The 9,710-nt window shown below is 37.0% G+C and overlaps 1 long non-coding RNA gene across 2 annotated transcripts; it reads left to right on the top strand.

The window, feature by feature from the left end:
• The first annotated feature begins 241 nt into the window (after positions 1 to 241).
• LOC113077948 (uncharacterized) lies at positions 242 to 9,436 on the top strand. Of its 2 annotated transcripts, XR_003281417.1 has the most exons (4): positions 383 to 478; positions 726 to 897; positions 1,528 to 1,968; positions 8,502 to 9,436. It is a non-coding gene; the product is annotated as an uncharacterized LOC113077948 (long non-coding RNA). The 2 variants fall into 2 exon arrangements; XR_003281416.1 differs by having other exon boundaries at positions 242 to 478; positions 726 to 1,968.
• Positions 9,437 to 9,710: the final 274 nt, after the last annotated feature.

Genomic DNA, 9,710 nt, shown 5'->3' with positions numbered 1-9,710 from the left:
TTCATAACTTAAGTAGGAAAGAACAAGTTGTTTACACACATTTACGAACAGGGCATTCAAATCTAAATCACACTTTACACATTATAGGGAAACATGACACAGGTCTATGTGATGTCTGTTCAGTACAGGAAACTGTAGAGTATGTTATGCAGAAATGCAAGACATATGAATTACAAAGGAGGATTCTTAAGGAAGAGTTACAAGCAGTAGGATGGCAATTATTTTATATAACTAGTTTATTAAATGATGGTCCAAATTCAAGGAAACAAATGCATGCAGTCATGAGATTTGATAAGAATAGTGGTCTATATAATAGGATATAGGAGGGTTATTCATTCATTTCACACTCCATCACAGTAGGTGGCGGTATGCACCTTGGAAGTTGTTTCTCAAACCGCCATTAAAATCAAAGAAGAAGAGATTGTTATCATGAAGGACCCTGAACACAGCTCCGTTGATTTGACGTTCTGTAGAAACGGTAAAAAGTGTATTTGAGAGCGATACTTGAGATTGCCTGCGTTATGATAAATCGATTGATTTATTGCTCGTTTGAAACTTGAGAGAAAAAAAAATCTGCTAATGAATAAATGTAAATGACTGAGTAGTAGTAAGCTGTTACGAAAGCACTGCATTCAAACTAAACGAAAAAGCTTTAAATGTGAAATGAATCATCTGAAATTCTCGACTGGAAGGGAAATCATATCATATCTTTGTTTTGTTAACAGTGTGAATCTTTGGAAACACTAAAGCTGCTCCAGTCAGGATTATTATTTGACCTGAAACCCTACACTGATCTGTAATACAGTAAAACAAAGAGCAATCAGCAGCTTATTTCACTAACACTACACTTGTGATGCAAGTCTCCAGACGGGCTTTTTGGTGGTTTAAAGGAGAAAGGTATGAAAAAAGAATTATGTAAGTGTACCTGTTCAGTTCGATCAGCTATTTTGGCAGATAAACCCACAGACCTGGTTTGGAGTTTAAAGACCTATGGAAAAACCGTGACAGATGATGAAACGGAGACACAACACTCCTGATGAAACAGAGAAGAAACCACTCAGACACAAGGGAATGTGTGTAATGGAGCTGGGAATACACCTTACAGCTTCCAGTTTTCTGTTTCTTTAACTCATGACTGAGTCGGCAGACAGAAGAGACTGTTTTCCCGTGTTGTCATGCATGAGTGTGTGTGTGTGTCATCTGAAAACCCCATCTCACTCAGACAAACATCTTCCAGTATGAGAACAGTAATCAGCTGTTTTTGTTCAATCTACGGTATCTCCTCCTCCAGACAGATAGAATACTGTAATACTGATCATGTAAATGTGTGACCGTGTGCTTACTGGAGGCTCAGGTGTTTTTTGGATTCATTTGTTAACAGATGCTGGATGATGTTCAATGTTTTTTTTTTTTTTTTTTTTTTTGCTTTAATCTCCCAATTAAAGGAAATGCATAAAATCACAGATTAGATATTAGATGACATCTGGCTATTTTCAGAATATCAATATCAGCCTTTTTCCCTTATAGTGTGAGTCATGCAGCTTCAGTCTGGAGGTATTTAAAGGAGTTTCCAGCTCATTCGATACAGCCACAGCGGCAGTGATCTCAGAGCAGATGTTTCAGATGTTCAACACATGCTAAAAATAATACTTTATCTGTAATTATTTGGTATTATTTATTTTAATTATTGAAACCTTGACATTAATGTTTGTATCATACTGAAACTGATGTAGACCTTTATTGTACAGCAATCTTTACATTTAAACTTAACTCTTAAATGGAAACTTAACACAACATAAGAGAAACTGATGAATGGGAGAACATATATGGAGCATCACGAACCGCAGGATAATAAAGCACATGAAGAAGAGAAAAATTGTAACAAAGAGGACAAAATGTTACAATCTAAAGAAGCAAAGAAACCGAGTCTGTTCAGACGGAGCAGTATTAATAGCGGCAGACCAAACTGTGAGTATTAATAATGTTTAAGATAAAACAGTTATATTCATCAAAAGTGTTTAATCTTTGCTGGTGTAAAACAGGGGAAGGGCTCAGAGCTCGAACCTAGAGTACCCCCCTCATATAAAAGAGTTAAATGAACTGTAAGTGGAGGAGATGGGGTGGAGGGGGGATGCTGATGAACCGTCAATGGAGACAGGTAAGTCAGCTGGGGTTGATTATCTTAAGAGAGCTACACCTTTGCTAATAAGGATAAGTATCTGACATTCTCCTCCCGTACCTCCCGAAATCATCTATCAGCAGAATTGGACGACACTGATATACAGCCTTTCATGACGGTGCAGTTTTGGAGATACTCATTTTCCAACTGACATCGTTGTATTTGTGATTACAACACAGTTATGATTATGGAAATCAACCGTTTATTTGCCAAGATCTTTGTGTCAGGAATAATCTGTGTTTCATTTCAGTTTTGGGTGGTTTGGTCATGAGTTTCTGTACATGTTTTTTAATTGTTTTGTTGTTGTTTTTTTGCACATGTTGTCCTTTAATGATTTGGTCTTAAAGCCCTGTATTTCTTTTAGTTCTTGGTCAGCTCTTGTGAAGTCATACCATGATTGTTTTTTGTAATATTTTGAAAATGACAACAACAACAGAATCAAAGAATAGAATAAAAATGTAAGTGTTTCGCCTTTTGAACATACAGAAGACAAATACATCATTGTGGTGTCATCCAGACTCAAGGACTTGATTAGACAATAATCAGACAACATGCCCAGACACAATACTTAACACAGGAAAAAACACTTCTACAAATACAAAGAATGGAGCTGCGTTGTATGAACTGATAGTTTTTTTGAGTGCTGTCATATTCACTATACACCATTCAATTTGCAGAAAGAGGTTAATGTGTTACAAATAAATTAAGCATAAAGCTTGAGAGAAAAAGTCAGTTTAAAAAGTAAATTTGAGTAACTCACAGGCTTCACGAATGCACAACACGAAATTCAGTTTCTTTTGGGGATGGGGAGTTGGATTTTGGGGTAATTTAAAAATCACACAAGGTCCCCAGATAATGGTCTAATCCCGTGCGAATAGACGCGTCCAGTGACGTCATCGCAAAGCGCGTTCAGTAAAAGACGCGTTTCTCAGAACCGAAAATGGAATGAAAAGACTTGTGTTCTCATCATGACCGATTTACAAGTGCACTGGAGGAGTGAACCGAAAGCGGAAGGAATTCAATCCGCCCTACTCGTCTGTAGCCGGACCCGATCTGATCTCAATCACGAGACACCTACACAGCGGTTGACACACAGAAGAAAGCAGTCGAATTACCCACAGAGTCAATAACATCTCTGTGAAATCTTGTGTAAAGCTTTCAAATCCAGCGACGAATTCTGTTAAAGCTACATCAGACCAAACGCCACTGATACGGAAACCAGGAAAAACATTGCTCAATAAACGCAAAATCTATAGCAGTCACCACGGATTTAACAGTAGACAACATGAACAATTTGTGACAGAAATGCTCTAATATTTTCGAGTGTTTTTTTTTTTTAATCCTTCACACAATTTTTCCCAGTTCTTCTTTGAGCTAGTATTACATAATTTGAAAGCTATTTTAATGTGACGATATTTGTTCATCCTTCATAGGTTGTCCCCATGAATAAAAGTCAATTTCATAATGTTTCTGAAAAGAAAGACGCTTCAAATTAATATTTTAAAGTGCGTGAATTAATCCAACCTCCCATATAGACCCCTTAATCGCCTACGTCACTGTGACGTCACTGTGACGTCACCGCTCTAGTTGGAGGCAAAACAAAAGGCAAGGCAAGGCAAGCTTTACCTGCTTTACATAAAAGAAAGTAAAATAATCATGAAGAAAAATAATAACAGAAATAAAACAAGCAATTTTAAAACTTTTAAGGCAGAAATCATAGCAGGTGCGCTAAAAGCTTGAGGTTTTGACTTTAAAATGTCTTCTTGTTGTGTTTTTGGCTGCCAGAATAGAAGGAACAGCACTTTTGTTTCAAAACTAAACTTTTAACGGATCCCGGCCGACATTCTTTCACAGAAATCAAGAAGACAATTGTGGTTGAATGCAATATGCCGTACAGACTGGACGGAGATTATCATAAATAATGTTCGTGTTTGCAGTGCACACTTCATATCAGGTTAAATAATCTATGCATATGAACTGGTGTGTTGGTTTTATCTAGTATATCAGCAAGTTTCTGTTTTGTAGGTGAAAAGTCGCCAACCTTCAGCGCACTAGTTTAAATGTTAAACAAACATACAGCGATGGATGTGTGTGCCATCCTTTCAATGGTCTTTTAAAATAATACACATTGCTAATCATAGTTAGCCCAGCGATAGGTTACATTAGAAAATAAGCCTAGACAAATTTCACCGAACCACCCAAAAGTAATTCATATGGCCGTATGGCATATGGGTCAGGTAGCCTGCTTCCATCCACGAGAGTTAATTTACAAAAAATCTGTCACGGTCCCGCAGAGTCAGGAACTGTACATATTCGGACAGTTCCTAACCTTCTTCTGCATCCATGTTTAATAAATCCATCCTAAAACGTGCTAGCTTGCGATTGTCAACATTGCGTCCGCCCCTCTTTTTGCCTCCAGCTAAGCCACGCCCACCCGGTGACGTTGCAATGTTTACAAACTTTTAATGGGATTTATGTTTCACTTCTATAATCCGTGACCGACAGAGGAGTTTAAAAACATTTCGGACGGTGTATATATATATCGTGGATATATTATTTACCTGATATATAAGATGCGTTTGGTTTTGAGTCAAGCGCTTGATTGTAGTACTACGGTGATATTTCTTCAGTGCACTGCAAGAGCAGGTCAAACTACAATGCAGAATATTAATAACTATGACTGGACTGTTATATACATACTATTATAATGAGAAAACCATTATAGGGTACTAAAACGCTGTGAATCTTTAGAGTTTATTCAGAGCCGCGCAGACACCTTCATTTGAATTCAGGGTCTTTTTATAGATCGCCTATAAATCCTAAAATTAACGTTAGGTTGTATAAATAACAAAGCATATTCTACATGAAATTATGAGTTGAATCCCATTGATTAAAAACTTGCTATCAAATGCATCACTCTACTGGTCATCTTCAGCGCGCGCAGCTCAAAACAGAAACGCAGAACATTGCCATATAGGCTAACTTTATAACGAGAGCAATATTGTAAAAATTGTGAATTGTTAGGGTTTCACTGATATTTAGTGTTAACTATCTTTTAATCGAATCATAAAAACATTGTTTACCCCGTTTGTATCTGCGAGGTATCTGTTAGACATTTTGTGTTAACATCAGCCCTGACAGCAACATAGTGTTGGCCCAGATCCGGCCCACATCTGGCCCGCATTAAATCCATGTGGGCCAGACCTGGGCCTAAACTGCTTGCTGTCTGGGAGTAATTATGGCTGTCGAAGATTCCAATTCGACTCTGAAAATCCTTAGTCGGGACACCCCTAATATATACAGTATTGTTCAAAATAATAGCAGTACAATGTGACTAACCAGAATAATCAAGGTTTTTAGTATATTTTTTATTGCTGCGTGGCAAACAAGTTACCAGTAGGTTCAGTAGATTGTCAGAAAACAAACAAGACCCAGCATTCATGATATGCACGCTCTTAAGGCTGTGCAATTGGGCAATTAGTTGAAAGGGGTGTGTTCAAAAAAATAGCAGTGTCTACCTTTGACTGTACAAACTCAAAACTATTTTGTACAAACATTTTTTTTTTTTCTGGGATTTAGCAATCCTGTGAATCACTAAACTAATATTTAGTTGTATGACCACAGTTTTTTAAAACTGCTTGACATCTGTGTGGCATGGAGTCAACCAACTTGTGGCACCTCTCAGCTGTTATTCCACTCCATGATTCTTTAACAACATTCCACAATTCATTCACATTTCTTGGTTTTGCTTCAGAAACAGCATTTTTGATATCACCCCACAAGTTCTCAATTGGATTAAGGTCTGGAGATTGGGCTGGCCACTCCATAACATTAATTTTGTTGGTTTGGAACCAAGACTTTGCCCGTTTACTAGTGTGTTTTGGGTCATTGTCTTGTTGAAACAACCATTTCAAGGGCATGTCCTCTTCAGCATAGGGCAACATGACCTCTTCAAGTATTTTAACATATGCAAACTGATCCATGATCCCTGGTATGCGATAAATAGGCCCAACACCATAGTAGGAGAAACATGCCCATATCATGATGCTTGCACCTCCATGCTTCACTGTCTTCACTGTGTACTGTGGCTTGAATTCAGAGTTTGGGGGTCGTCTCACAAACTGCCTGTGGCCCTTGGACCCAAAAAGAACAATTTTACTCTCATCAGTCCACAAAATGTTCCTCCATTTCTCTTTAGGCCAGTTGATGTGTTCTTTGGCAAATTGTAACCTCTTCTGCACATGCCTTTTTTTTAACAGAGGGACTTTGCGGGGGATTCTTGAAAATAGATTAGCTTCACACAGACGTCTTCTAACTGTCACAGTACTTACAGGTAACTCCAGACTGTCTTTGATCATCCTGGAGGTGATCATTGGCTGAGCCTTTGCCATTCTGGTTATTCTTCTATCCATTTTGATGGTTGTCTTCCGTTTTCTTCCACGTCTCTCTGGTTTTGCTCTCCATTTTAAGGCATTGGAGATCATTTTAGCTGAACAGCCTATCATTTTTTGCACCTCTTTATAGGTTTTCCCCTCTCTAATCAACTTTTTAATCAAAGTACGCTGTTCTTCTGAACAATGTCTTGAACGACCCATTTTCCTCAGCTTTCAAATGCATGTTCAACAAGTGTTGGCTTCATCCTTAAATAGGGGCCACCTGATTCACACCTGTTTCTTGACAAAATTGATGACCTCAGTGATTGAATGCCACACTGCTATTTTTGTGAACACACCCCTTTCAACTAATTCAACTAATTGCCCAATTGCACAGCCTTAAGAGCGTGCATATCATGAATGCTGGGCCTGTTAGTTTTCTGAGAATCTACTGAACCTACTGGTAACTTGTTTGCCACGTAGCAATAAAAAAATATACGAAAAACCTTGATTATTCTGGTTAGTCACATTGTACTGCTATTATTTTGAACAATACTGTATGTTATGTATTTATTCAATTATATTTAGACTTCATGAATGACAGTAATGAAAGTTAAGACGAGACACTGCAGGTGAATAGGGCAAAAAAAAAAAAAAATAACTAATAGTTATTACCTAACTTACCCAGTTGATTGATTACACTGATTATTGCAAACATTTTTTGTATTACAAGTTTTAAATATTTTTATGTTTAAATATGCAAATGAGGCATTATTTAATGAAATATATGCTAATTAGCATAAATGTCTAGTACAAAAATCTGAACACTAGATGAAGTCACATTTTTTTGTTTCATTTTTTTGACATATTAAAGTCAAATGTTTTTACAGAGGGAATTCTGGTTATCTTTTTTTTGTCACTCCATAATTCAGAAAATACTTTGAACAGCCAGAAAACAATATACAATAACAAAATGTTGTTTATAACCAAGGAAAATAAATATGAACAAATCCCTCTGTAAAAACCTTCAGAATATAGACAGGAATAAAAATGTCCAGTTTGGTGTGTGTAAGTGCTACTGAAGTGGAGATTTATGGGTCAGTGTTGAAGAAAAAACTCATTTTGAGAAAACGGCCTTTAAAAATATGTATTGTAATTGAAATCTATTGACACAAACAGATAAAGTGCTATAAAAGAAACACTTAACAGTGTCTTTTGGATGTTTTCCTTCCACTAGTTTGAAAAATCACTTTATGAAAAACCAAAAAGCCCAAAATCTCAAAATTGACAGTGTTTTTGCCTGCAGTGTCTCACCTTAATTTGATCTGCATCTCAACTACACAGACAGCACAAGTACATCTGCAAGACGTCTGCTAAAGATCTGGGAAACATCTGCTGTGCACTCCGATAAACATCTCAGAAGCAGTTTTACATCTAATAAATGTCATCTGACAGGAAACATCTTAGAGACGTACTGCAGATGAACAAACAATCTTAAAAATAAATTTAGCAAATGTAAATGCAGACATCCGATAGATGTGTGTGAGATGTACATGTGTGATTAGGGTGAGTAAGAAACAATGAGAAATGCCAGCACAAATTTTGAGAAAAGCAGCACCAAATCAGTCCTGGAGGGACTGTTAAGCATATGATGTCATTATGTTGTTATGTCGCCAACAAATCACTGCACAGCTGGTCAGGTGATCAATATCTCTGCCTTTCCAGTGAACACAACAACACAGTGATCAGACAGCTTCATCCAGATCCTGTTTAAAGAACCAAATCAGCCAGAGATCAGTAGTCATAATTAAAAGATCTGAGATCTGTCAAATCATCTCAGCTGTATTAATATGAAGAAGAGACACTTGGAGTCTGAATGTGTTTATCAAATCAATCCTGCTTCTAAACTGTAGATGAAGATAATCAGACGCTTGTGTTTTTATTTCTAGTTTCTCATGATCCAGACACACCTGAAGAGATTCACTCTGATAAATCAGATGGAGACACAGACACGGTCAGATATTACACATCATACACTGAGAAATATGTTCAAACTATGTACAAATAATGCAGCAACTTAGCCAGTTTATCATATTGATTTAGAAATTAATAGATGAAACAGTTTTATATCCATAGTTAGGACAGGCGGTGGTAGAAGACTGTCTTGTTTTTACATATTGTGCATGTTTTCATATAAATGAAGCTTTACAGTATGTTACTGTACTGTATGATACTATATATACATTTAAGACACTGACAGTAATGATTTATTATTATATTATTATATATTATTATTATATTAACAAAGTGAAATTTTTAGAATTAATTTCACTGTAATAAATGCTGTAATAAAGAAATAATGCTGGCTGACACGTCTTGTAAAAATAAATCTGAATAAACTTGTGTTTAGTTTGATGTTGTTGGCTACTTTCTATTTTATGACAAAAGTTCAGTGAGGAAAATGTGTTTGTTAATAATTTTAGGCCCTTTCACTTCCTCAGGTATCTGAAATATGATTTTACTGGAGAAGATCAGAGGCAGAATCTCTTTCATCAGTGTTTAATCTGCATTCTGCTACAAAAATACAAAACTTCCTCTGTGCTTTCTTTTTTACTTGACTTTTTACTAGCTAAATGATGTCTAAAACTTTGTATTGCTAGCACTTAAATTCTTAATTTGCATTTCTCTTTAGATTTTAAGTGTCTGCTCTGTACTTTAAATAAATAGTTATGAATTAAAGTCTAGTCTGAAAATAGAACACTTCCCATAACACCCGATGTACTTTCTACATCATTAGAAGAATGGCATCTACGCTAATAATAGTCTGTTTCTCTCTTATTCCGAGGTCACCGTAGCCACCAGATCCAGTCTGTGTCCAGATCAGAGGGTCACTGCAGTCGCCCGGATCCAGTACGTATCCAGACCAGATGGTGGATCAGCACCTAGAAAGGACTTCTACTGCCCTGAAAGACAGCGGAGACCAGGACAACTAGAGCCCAGATACAGATCCCCTGTAAAGACCTTGTCTCAGAGGAGCACCAGGACAAGACCACAGGAAACAGATGATTCTTCTGCACAATCTGACTTTGCTGCAGTCTGGAATTGAACTACTGGTTTCGTCTGGTCAGAGGAGAACTGACCCCCAACTGAGCCTGGTT

Source organism: Carassius auratus, unplaced genomic scaffold, assembly GCF_003368295.1.
Source record: "Carassius auratus strain Wakin unplaced genomic scaffold, ASM336829v1 scaf_tig00023612, whole genome shotgun sequence".
Classification (NCBI taxonomy): Eukaryota; Metazoa; Chordata; class Actinopteri; order Cypriniformes; family Cyprinidae; genus Carassius; species Carassius auratus.
Note: the sequence above shows the minus strand (reverse complement) of the source record. Positions and strands in the feature narration are given on the sequence as shown.